Raw genomic sequence first — 12,305 nt, forward strand, 5'->3', positions numbered from 1 at the left:
AGGGGAGCGGATGGAGGGGCCGACGGGGACCGCACCCCCGGGGGTCGCCCTGCACCCGAGCCCACGAACTTGGCGGCGCCGCGGAGTCTCCTGTGCACCTGCTCCGCCCGCAGCCGCAGCGCCTGGGCGGAGCCGCGCTTCCCGGGCCCCACCTACGGGCAGCGGCCGCCCGGGCGTCGTGGTCCCGGCCCCCGCCCCACAAGTCTGCAGCCACCAGCTCGCGAGGCCCCGGTTGGGGCCGCACCGCCCCCCCCCCCCCGCGTCCCCCCCCCGCTCCCTCCCGCTCCCCGGAGCCCTGCCTGGAATCCGGGGAGCAGCCTCGGGTCTACACGGACCCTGCACGGTCCCCCCGCTCCCCCCAGCCCTGCTGGAATCCGGGGAGCAGCCTCGGGTCGCCCAGCTGACCCTGCACCGCCCCCCGGAGCCCTGCCTGGAATCCGGGGAGCAGCCTCGGGTCTACAGGACCCTGTACGGTCCCCCCCGCCCCCCCAGCCCTGCTGGCATCCCGGCAGCAGCCTCGGGTCTACACGGACCGTGCACGGTCCCCCCCCCCCCGCTCCCCCCAGCCCTGCTGGAATCTGGGGAGCAGCCTCGGGTCCACGCGGACCCCGCACCGCGCCCCCCAGCCCTGCTGGAATCCGGGGAACAGCGTCGGGTCTACGCGGACCGTGCATGGTGCCCCCCGCTCCCCCCAGCCCTGCTGGAATCCGGGGAGCAGCCTCGGGTCTACACGGACCCTGCACGGTCCCCCCGCCCCCCCAGCCCTGCTGACATCCCGGCAGCAGCCTCGCGTCTACGCGGCCCCCTCCCCGAGTGTCGGGCCAGGCCGCCCCGCGCGCTCGCAACTCCTCGGGGTCGGGGGGGCCGGAGACAAACTTTGCCTCCTCCCCGCCCCCCCACGTCCCCAGGCACCCGCAGCCCGTGCGCCCACACACCTCGGGACTCCGAGGGGTGCTGTCGCGGTCTGGGCATGCTCAGTATCGGGGCAGGATTTGATTGAAAGTTAAAAAAAAGAAAGAAAGAAAGAAAGAAAGAGAGCGAGGGAGCGCGAGGAGGCGTGGGGGCGGGGGCGGCTCTGCGCGGGGCCTGCGGGGCGCGCGGGGCGGGTTGCGGGGCTTCCCCAGGCGGATGCCCTTGAGGCGGTCTCCTTGGGGGGGCCGCCCCCGCCCCCGCCCGGGTCCCCCGCCCCGGGTCCCCGGCCGCCGCGGGCCGCACACCCACGGAGGGCGCTGGGCTGGGCGACGCCGGCCGCGCGGACCCGCCCCCTGCGAGCCGCCCGGATTGGCTCCTCGGAGCCGCGTCCCGGGTGCAGCCAATGAGGCGGCCGGGGCGGGGGCCGCGGGGCGGGGCTGCGGGCGGCCGCCTCCTCCCGGAGGGATTCCTGGAGGAGCTGCAGTGTGGGGATGCTCTAGCCCGAGCGCTGCCCGCCGCGCCGCGCCGCGCCTCCTCCGCCTCCGCCTCCTCCGCCTCCCGCAGCCGCAACTTGCAGCCGCGCCCGGGCCAGCCCCCCGGGTGGTGTGCACGGCGCCCCGAGGGGTGTGTGCAGCGCGGGGGCGGCCCTGGGACCGGCTGGCGGCCCCGGGGAGCCTCCCACGCACCCACACCCACACCCACGCGCCCCTTTTGTGTTGCAGGCTGCCCCTCCACGAGCAGAGGCAGCGGGAGGACGCGTGCGCCCGCACGGGTCCACGCGGGCAGAGCCGCGGGGACGGACACCGGCACCCCCTCCGGGTCCTGCCTGCAGGTAAGACGGCGACTCCCGCCGCGTGGCCGCCTTGCCCGGACCCGGCTGCAGGACCGGCCCCCCTGGCCGCCTGGGTCTGGGCGGTGGGGGCTGCTGCAGGGGAGGGCGCTCCGGGGGGGGGGGTCGTGATCCGCGCGCCCCGGGGGCAGCTCCTGCAGGAGCGCCCGCGATGGAGCCCGGAGTTGCAGCTGGGCCCCCCGCCCCATCCTCTTGCTCCCTCTCCCCTGCTCATCCTTTCTTCTCCATCGCATCTCCCACCTCCCCCGCCCCCGGGCTCGGGCTCTCTCGCGTCCCCACCCTCCTCCCATCCGAAGGAGGCACAGGGTTTCCTTTCTCTTCCCGGAGAGGATCGCCTCTTCTCAGAGCAAAGAGGGGGGTCTACGGGGTCGCGAGGGGTCGCGGGGGGTCGGGGTGGTGATGGTGGGGGGGACCAGGGTAGAGACAAACCTTTGCAAAAATTCGAGAACTGAAAGCAATTGGAGGGAATAAAGGTAGTCAGGCTCCAGCCCGGGCTGTCGGGAGGGCAAGCATCAAGTTTGACTCCTTCCCCTCCTTGCAAGACGCTGTGCCTCTCACTTGATTCCTTCCAACGAAGCAAAAATAACCCACTGATCTAACCCACTTTCAACTGCTTAATTGCCGTCGCTTTGAGGTGCCACCATCCCACTTTGCCCGTTGGCCTCTGTCCTGTGGGGCTGGCTAGGGGCTTCTGCCCATCCGTGGTAGCCTCTGCTGAACTTTCAGGGTGGGGGGGGGGGGGTTTCTCGTGTAAAGAAAAAAAAATTCAAAAACCAGATCATTACTTAGTCCTGAGGTTCCCGGCTATGGCCTTTGCGTTGGGGGGCAAAGGATGTAAAGTTTCAAAACATTTGCAAGGGACACCAGTGTGACCGGGAGGGTTGGATTTCTACTTTGAGAAAGCTAATCTTCTCGTTCGTTTTGCCTACGTGTTGATTCCTACTTTATTGACCATTAACCCTTCAGTGAAGTGAAGCAACTGTTTCACTGATTCTGTGTATGCAGTTGCCAGCTCTCTCGGCCCTTTCGCTCTGTGTGCCTTATGTTGCCGGGATATCCAGGTCCTGCCTTGCCTGATTTTCTTTTAATGAGGATGTTGGGCGATGCAGACGTGGTGTGAGTGCAGTTTCAGTTCTCCATTTGGGAGGCACATGGAAGCTCAGTTGGCCACGAATCCTCTTGTAGTGGAACAAAGTTTAGAAAGTAATCGTAGGGAGATAACCTCAAATTTTAAAAATCTTAAAAGGCAAATTTTGTTCTCGTGTCTTACTATAAGAGGAAGATATCCAAAGAGCCCTGTTCCCTGGCTGCCCACACCATAGGTCGAGCAAAAGGTCCTTGTTGGACAGAGCCTTGACAGCAGCTTCAGCAACATGCAATTCCCTCATCGGCGCTGTACACCTTCCTTTCCTGTTATTCATGACCAGGATGGCTAAGTGATTGTTGTCGGACGGGAGGAGGTAGAGAGCAGTGCCCGGGAAAGCATTCCAAGTGCTTCCAAGCATTCCAGAGGGAAGCCAGCAGATGTTAGCGTCCAGCTGAATCCCTTCCTTTGGTTTATCAGGGGAAATGCCAAGTCTCACTTTTTTTTTTTTTTTCCTACGTGCACACTTGGGATAAGAAAAGGTAATCTTCTTTCTAACTCTATTGGCCCTTCCACACTAATTTATGTACCCCAGAAAGCCTTTTTTTCTTTTTTCCAGCACATAGCTTTGGTGTATAAGTTTACACGTTGACTTAGAGAAGGCCTGGTTTCATTTGCCATCACTGTAAATGCACATTTTCTAAGCCCATTTTCCATTTGAGGCACTTATCTTTCCTATCTAAGTAGAATTGTCTAGTCACAAAAACAAGATCTTCCATCTAGGGTTTTGACATTTAAATGCCTTTTTTTTTTTTTAAATGTATCTCTGTTGAAAGCTAACTAATTTTTTAGAGGTACCACCTTTTGGATACAAGGACAAAAGGACAATCCCTTAATTGCCTCATGTGTGTACAACTGAATTAACAAGTTTAGACATGAAAAGATGTACAAAGAGGAACCCAATTACTTCCCATGTGAGCAAATTAGGATTTTGTTTGCTTATTTCTCTCCTGTCTTAGGAAAGGTAAAACTTTGGGCTTGATTTGTGACATTTATTTTCATGTCTCTTTACAAACGTTAATTATAGCAATGACATGTGAGAGAGATGCATAGGAGTGTTTGGTTTCTCGCATACTTCTGAAAAATTAAGCCTTTTATATTCTAGAAGTCAGAACTAATTCTAATATATAGTGAGTGTGTTGAGAAGAGACTTGAAATGATACATTGTAAGAAATTATTTCCCTGTCATCCCATAAAATGTTCTAGCATGACAATTTTATACAGTCTTCATATTTTCTCCTTTAAAAAGAATGTCTTAGTAAATCTTATCAGTGTTTCAGGGCAAATATGGTAAAGAGGCTTTAACATATATTTATCAGAACTAAGGGCTGCTCCTATACAGAGGAGATGCTAAAATATTAATTCCACAAAATACCACACAATAGAGAGTTGCAGAGTGGTTTGAAGCTTCGTTTCCTAATGGAGAATAGTATTCTATTTGGTCCGATGATCGGATAGTTCTAATCAAGAAATATGAAAATGGATAACATGGTATTTACATGATAAGATTTGCATCTTAGGCTTGGTGCTAACTGAAAATAAAACTATATGCTAGCTTTATTATTATTTATTATGAAAATAAGCTATAGTTACATTTGCAAAATGAAATGGAAGATTAGTAAATAAAAAGCAGAATGTGTTAGAAATCTGAAAGTTAATTGGAACTCCCTGTTAGCCTAATGACACCTTGGACACGATATCAATTCCTCTCTTTTGAAGTCAGTTTATGAAGTCAATTTAGAGAAATTCCCTGAAACAGGTTTTGAGAACCATCTAATCTTAAGGAATTCTACTTAAGACAGACAATTATATGAGCCTGAAATACTTATAGCTCTTATGATTTCCAGTTTGTGCATGGCCGGGAAGAGATATCATTAATGCCAAATTGGAACATAACATTTTTTTTCTAATGGTAGTGATTAGATGATTTGGGGGAGGGAAAGCAGAAATAAAACAGTTTGATTACATAATGGAACAAATTTGTTCTGTTATTACAAAAAGCCAAGACCAAAGTTTGACTTTGTGCCATAGCATAATGTAGGTATGGGTTTTGCAAGTGTTTTTGCTAAGCGGTAATGCTTTTTTAAATTAAGTATCTGATCTACTTGTGGATTTTTAAAATTTGTAATTGATTTGCTTGTCATAAATCCATCTGTATCAAAAGTGTAATGTATAAGAGATGCTTTTTAGTTGAATTTGTTTTCCATTCATTTGAATTTGCTTTTCCATTGAAATTGGCCAAAGCTATTTAAACCGGAATAAAGTGTATGGCAGCCTAAGTACATAAGTATTTAGCATTTAGGGATATATATACACACATATGTGTATATGTGCATACATATGTGTTTACATGTGTATACTTTTTAAATCATGTAACTTTTTCTAAGAGGATTAGAAATTAATGGACAGTGTCAAAACTGCTGAAGCTAGGGAGTACTCCTGTAAAAAAGTACCATTTAAAGAAAAATAACAATGTCTTGGGGATGCTTTTAATGGTATTTTGGATGAAAGCCTAGGAATACCCAGAGGCAAAATGAATGGGGGGTCTAGATCTTTCCCTTTATATAGCTCTTCTATGGCTTTGGCAAGAAGTTATTTTTGCATGAATCATGGTTTAAAAAAAAAAAAAAGCCTCTTAGAACAAGAAAATGGACTTCTATATACAGGTAACAAGCTGAAATCATATTTTTACATGATTTGGACCTAATGGAAGGATAAACTTTCTGTTTTTCTAAGGCTCTTATCAGGTGCTTCTTTCAACATTTGCATAAAGATAAACTTGTTCCTAATCTTTTACATAATTGAATGGCATGGTTATCATTGCTTTTTCAGGTAAGGGCTTATGAATTGGTATCTTTAATACTTACTCTAGTAATGATCAATATTTTTTGTAATATTTTTGAAAACTTGATTTAAACCTCTCCATTAAGGGTGCCCCCCCCCCTTTTAAAGCACAATTTCTCCAGTTAGAAGAAGACAGTATTTTTCCTTTAGCTTCTCTGTCATTTTAAGAGTTCTTGAAGAACTATTTTATGTTGACTATAAGATAAACTATGGTAGCAGGGCATATAGATATCATTCTACTCATGTGTTAGTAATAGGAAAATAAACTTATTTTAAATTATATTGCAAATATATTCATGGTATCTATTGCAAGAAAGAGAGCATGCTGTCCTTTCTTGTATCTATGAATAAAAGTTTAACTTTTACTATTTTTTTAAATTATTTTAAGGTGTACAGTGAGAAATTTGCTATGTTGTCAAAAGAGTAAGCACTGGAAATGCTATTTGTGTAGTTTTAAATAGAATTATAGATGTCTTATTGCAAAGAAGCCTCCTTTTCAAATATGTTTCCTTCGTTTAAAAAGTGTTTAAGAGAGTTCTAAAACAAATTAAAGTTCAATTTAGAATAAAAATAAAATAGCATTAGAAATGAATTTTCCGCCACATGTTTAAAAAGAGGCAAAGCATTTTTTAAAAAATCATTTCTCTAATTTTTATATTTAGTTTAATTATAAATTTTAATTGTATAGAACTAGTTCTTATTCTATCTGGGTTTCTTTTTGTGTCTACAATGCTCAATGCTTAGTTTATGTGGCACGCTGGTTTCCATAATTTACCAGTAATGTAAATGAGGGGAGGTCAAAGTTCATCTTTTTGGTTACCAATATTGTGGTGATATAAAGAAAAAATACTGGTCATTCCTATATTGGTCTCACATGTTGTATGTTGAGCACACTAATTATACACATAGGGAGTAATTTTGTTAAAGAGGAGCCCTGGAAAATTGTAAAGCAGATGAAGATAATAATTGCCCTTTATTTCTTAGCTGTTTGTACAAAATGGGAGCTGAAAAATTTCCATGCAGAACAAGAATGGCCTTTTTCAGCTAGTATAAGAATCTAGTGAAACTATTGGGTTAAGATATAATTTCCTAACAGGCCTGTAAGACAACATTTCATCACACATGCCAGACGGCAACTCGGCTAGAATAACCCCAAATACTGTGGGTAAGACATGTGGTTAAGTGCCTCAGTCAGGAATTAATTTTCGGTTGAAATATCCAATGAATCAAATCCAGGTATGGTACTGAAACTTGAGTCTGACTTCATCCCAGTGAACCTGTTTCTCTCTCAGTGAAGTGTAGCCTTGCTTTTAATTCTGTATAGCGTAGAGTTCATATCATTATTTGTTTGTTTGCCAAAGAGTATTATGAGTAAAAGAGGTTGTATTTTTTTCCTTCAATAGGTAAATGTTTTCTTTTTCTTTTTTTTTTATTCTCTAAATAATTCAACTAGATAATCAAGGATAAAATGCACACAGGCACTTAAACACAAATAGAATCAGAGGTATTGAAATGTAGATCATTCTTATACCACAATTGCTTAAATGATACACACTATACCTTGTTGTCCTCCCACATCTTCCCTGACTACAACCATCTTTCCAGTCTCAGGGGGTTTGAGGGGGGAAGGCAGGCCAGGCCACCTGACGCCTCCGAGGAGTAGTTCCCAGGTGTGGCCTCCAGGGGGCAGTCTCTTGTTTCTAGAGGTCCCCTCTCTGGGCCAACCTTGGGGCCCAGACTTCACTGGAGCTTGGAAGCTGGTAATTGGATTTACTAATTGCTACTTAGAGATTTGTGGGCATATTTTCATCAAGATGAAGGCAAAAGCACATGCAATACTCAGACAAAAAAACATACACAGCTATTCCAAAGTTAGTGCTAAGACTTACCAAATGTGATGTTGACCGTCTGTGTTTTACAGTAACTCATGAAAGAACTTTTATCTCATGTAATTTCCTTTCACTACACACACAAAGGATCCAAGCAGATGGTGAGATTGTGAAACTATGAATCGGTTCACAGTAACTTTCTGTGCTTTTGAATACCATTGGGTAAAGCTGAAATTACTGTTAAAAAAGAATTTCAGATCCTTGGATTGGCTTTAGTACTTGTGAAATGTACACCTGTGTCTTGTTAGGGAGCCCCTATGCATTTACATTACTTGTCCTTATCATCACATATAATCGAGGATTGGTTTGCATTTCATGGAACCTCTGGATATTATTTTGAGATCCCAAATAAGGTTGCTTTTAAGATGGGTTATTATTTTCCGACATAATTTTTGAGGGTTACTGTAAGTGTAAACCATAGTATAGCCTCATGGCAGCAGTCTAGACTCACAAAAATGTCAATGTGTCATTGTGTGCACTCTCCTTGAGGAGGAGAAAGAGCAATCGAGACTATCTTTTCCTTCATGACGTACTGTACCCAGTATTCTAGCCGTATAAGCAGAGGATAGGACCTTATTTATCACCTATAAACTATAGACACTGCTTAATTCTGAGAAAAAAAAATCAACAATAGTTTTTAGACCACTAATGACTTTTGAAACAGGTACAAGTAGTGTAACACGGGTTGCAAAGGCCTAGCTGAGCTTCCCTAGCAATCACGCTTTGAGTTAGCAAGATTATGAAAAAGAGTTGACACAATTTCTCAGGAGAAAGACAAGGGAGCAAAGCACCGAATCTGTTTCTGACTTGGACTGCCTGCCAGGTCCTGGTTTACAAGGCTGGCTTTCTGTGTAATCCCCAGCATTTTTATCAGATTTGAGGAATGAATAAAGTGAACCATTGGACATTTGAGCATATTTCCAGAGCACCAGAATCTCCTCTATAAATAGAATAACATCACCATCCTATTTTAACCAGTTTCCAAGCTCCAAGGCCACAGTTTTTATATTTAAATGTGTATAAATCAGACCATTATATTCCTAAAAATGCTCGAGTTTTATCTCGAGAGTACAGGAAACTCTCATGTTAAAAGCGTAGTTCACGACATGATAATACATATATCTATTTTTAGTATTTTTATTAAGTTATAACGTTAAATTAAAAAAAACTAAGCAATCACCTTGAGATATATCTAATAATTCAGAAAAGTGACATTTCAACCAAAAAAGCCAACATCCTCCTCAATTGACCAAAACTGGCTTGGCTTTTAAATTGTGAAAACGAAATAAGACCAAAAAAACAAAATGTACTTGATATGCAGGTTTCCAATTTTTTTTTTTTAAATCAAGAATCCTAGATATTTTCTAAGCCACTTCTGGACACCACAAAATGAATATTGATGCTAGCGGAGAGCTAGCTCCTTTAGGAAAGAGTAGACTAGTTCTGCTATGGCTTTGAGAATGTTTCAGGATTTATATATTGAACACATAGCAACAGTTTTATTTCTCTTGACTTCTGGACCCTTGGGCCTCTTTGTGTTGAAGTGCATCACTACCCCCTGCCAGAGTGGAAGAGGTCTGCTCAGCTCTCCAGCCACAAGCGATCTAGTAACTCCCTTGCCGTCCCTTGCACTTTCTTCCTCACTCTCTTCCTTTCCTACCCTCCCCTTATTCTTTCTTCTTTCCTGTTTTTTCTATCTTAATGAGTTATCTTCCTATAGAATCACTAACTGGGAGCTTAATACTAATCTCTAGCAGCTGGATTTATTATTATTTTTTTTGTCAACAAGCAAGAAATTTAATTCTTAATTTGTATACATTTTTAGGTTAGCTTCACAAAACAGCTGTATAGAGGAATAAGGGAGCAGCCTCTTCACTTGTTTATGGACTGTGCCATGATTTGAATGTTTTTAAGTCTTGCAGGTGAACTCTAGCCTACTGGTAATTTCAGGAACAAATTTGACTACAAAGTGAATGAACAATAATGTTTGAAAGTGCACACAAATGGCATGTCCTATTAGGCACTTTTTTCTCCCCATTTTGTTCTTCTAATGATAGCAATTAAATCATTATTTTCGTGACAGTTACAGAGCACGGTATTTTTAAAGAATTGCATTGCCTTATTTGACTTTGATGATGAAGAGATTCTCCATTTTACAGTTGCAGTAAAGGAGATGAAGTTGTTTGCTTGCAATTACACACTTAGGAAGCCTTTTATAATTTTTACCTACTGGATCATACTGACTCAGCATTCAATAGAGAAAAAAATATGTTTTCAAATTTTCTCAAAATATAAGTAGTAGTTTGCTATTTCCTATAAAGATTAGAAATTAACATCACTAAATTTGGATACACTATTTACATTGAGGAGATAGGGAGATTTTAACACACTGGCATTTCATTTGTGGCCCTAACTTTGAAATAAATTGTATGTATATTTTAAAATTATCCAAAGGACAGTTTTCTTAAATTTAAGAGAAGTCACTAAGCCTGAGTCACTAAGCTCAGTTGGCCCTTAGTCATTGCTATATCAGTGCAATATGAGATGTCATCACACTTGTTTTTTTTTTTTTACTGGTCAACTACAGGATCCTAAGCCACCTCCCAAGTGCACAGAGATGTGATCGAGATAGTGAGGGATGTAGCTTCACCCCAAGTTCTTTATCCTCATCTCTCATTATCTGCCTCATTCAAACTCACACACACAACTTGCTACTGCTTCCTGAACCTAATATTAATGGAAGTCGTGAATCTAGCAATGCTTTTCCCTTCTACTCCATGATAGAGGATGTTAAGTAGGGAACATATCCAAGCCCCAGTTATTTTTTTTAAATATTTTTTTCTTTATTTATTATTTATGATAGTCACACACAGAGAGAGAGAGAGGCAGAGACACAGGCAGAGGGAGAAGCAGGCTCCATGCACCGGGAGCCTGATGTGGGATTCAATCCCGGGTCTCCAGGATCGCGCCCTGGGCCAAAGGCAGGCGCCAAACCGCTGCGCCACCCAGGGATCCCCCCCTCCAGTTATTATTCAGTCGTCACTGAAGTCCATCAATTGACAATTCTTAATGTGAAGAAATAAACACGTTTGTGAGTGATTGTCAAGAGCCATACATGCTGTGATGTGGACTGACTTAATTGACTCTCTCGCTGATCCGATATGAGGAAACAGGAGTTTGAATTAGGAAAGACCTATAGAAAGAATGCAAGATTAACTAGAGCATAGGAGAGGTATTTATAGGGATTCCTGGACAAACACAAGGTAATCACATTCTTGTGTTCTTATTACATGTCAGGCACTTTTCTGTGTACTTTCCATGCTTCATTCTTTTCAGTATTTTCAATAATCTATAAGGTTTAAGTGAGAAAATTGTGGAAAAAGTAACTTGTCAGAGTCGTATGCCTGTTCTGTGGTAGGATATGGATTCAGACACAAGCAGTCTATTTACAGAACCAATACTCAACCATAAGCAATCATGTAATCGTTAAGTTCCTCAGTGGATGAAGGGGAACAAATGGTGACCAAGAAGTAGAGGTGTCTGAAATAGATCCAGGAGTCCCAAGCAGACTTTATCTACTTCATAATTTGAATCAATATGGCCATCAAGGTGATGTGACACAAGCCTGAAACTTACAGACCTGCGTAAAATACCTACTCTGTCATGGTAAGCTTCAGTAAGATATTTCACTGCTAGAAGTTTCATTTCACCAGAAAGAGAAATGTAACAATGTTTGCAAATTGTCTCATACCCTGTTAGTAGGAGGCAGATCTGGCTGGCCACCCTTGTCAGCCATTTTTTATTAGAAACTCTTTCACTTGCAGAACTTCCACCTAACTCCAAATGGTTTAAGAAAGAAAAGGGTTTTGAGAGCTCAGGTTACCATAAAGTTCAGGAGTATTTTGGATTTGGTTGTAGCTGGAAATGGGAAATGAAACCACACAACCCCCTATTCCCTCCTCACCTCTCATCTTGGTTCTTTTCTCTGCCATCACTTTATTTGGAGTCAGGCTCTCTGTTTACAGTGGTAGGAATGCATCAAGTGACTATAGGGTTATGTCAGAAATCTCCATGTAAAGATAACATCTCTTTTGCAAAAAAAAAAAAAAAAAATCTGGGATAAGCTCGATGGGAACAACTTGGATCACTTGCCCTGAACTCTTGAAATAAGATACTTACCTAGGCTGAGCATAGTGTCATTCCTGGATTTAAAAGTTGGAAATAAATAAATAAATAATAAATGTTGGAAATAGCATTACTTAACGGAAAGAGAGTTTAGCTGTTATAAGAAGGAAAAATGACTAGATTTAGGGCAGGCAGAAGCAGCACTCAGTTCATAAGGTACAGGCACTGACCCTGAGAAAGGATGTGAGCTGGCATTAATGATGGAGCAGGCTCCTAGAAAGCCCCTCTTGTTCCAGACACTAACCCCTCAGTTGGTGAGTCAGGGGAAAATCCAGGGGATTCTAGGGAAAGGTCCATAATAGTTGAGGATGTAGAGAGGAGTGGCACTCAGAGGCTTGGAGCAATGGCCATTTACCAACATTTTCCATACTATGGAGTATGGAAATACTCAATAGTCTGTTAACAGGTATGACTGTATCTGTGTAGGAAGACTGAATATTCAGAGGCTGAGGGCTAAGTTGAGTGTCATTTAATTCTATTT

At 44.1% G+C, this 12,305-nt stretch overlaps 1 protein-coding gene across 6 annotated transcripts in view; it reads left to right on the plus strand.

The window, feature by feature from the left end:
- Nucleotides 1–1,326: 1,326 nt before the first annotated feature.
- SYT1 (synaptotagmin 1) overlaps nt 1,327–12,305 on the plus strand; it is a 531,062-nt gene continuing 520,083 nt past the window's right edge. For 2 of the 6 annotated variants that reach the window (XM_072724441.1, XM_072724443.1), the window contains exon 1: nt 1,357–1,744. The gene's annotated coding sequence lies outside the window, so the exon portion shown is untranslated. Of the gene's footprint in view, nt 1,745–12,305 lie in introns of all 6 variants that reach the window. The other 4 variants (XM_025992159.2, XM_025992158.2, XM_072724442.1 and 1 more) reach the window with 4 other exon arrangements.

The sequence above is a fragment of the Vulpes vulpes genome, chromosome 10 (genome assembly GCF_048418805.1).
Source record: "Vulpes vulpes isolate BD-2025 chromosome 10, VulVul3, whole genome shotgun sequence".
In the NCBI taxonomy this organism is placed as follows: Eukaryota; Metazoa; Chordata; class Mammalia; order Carnivora; family Canidae; genus Vulpes; species Vulpes vulpes.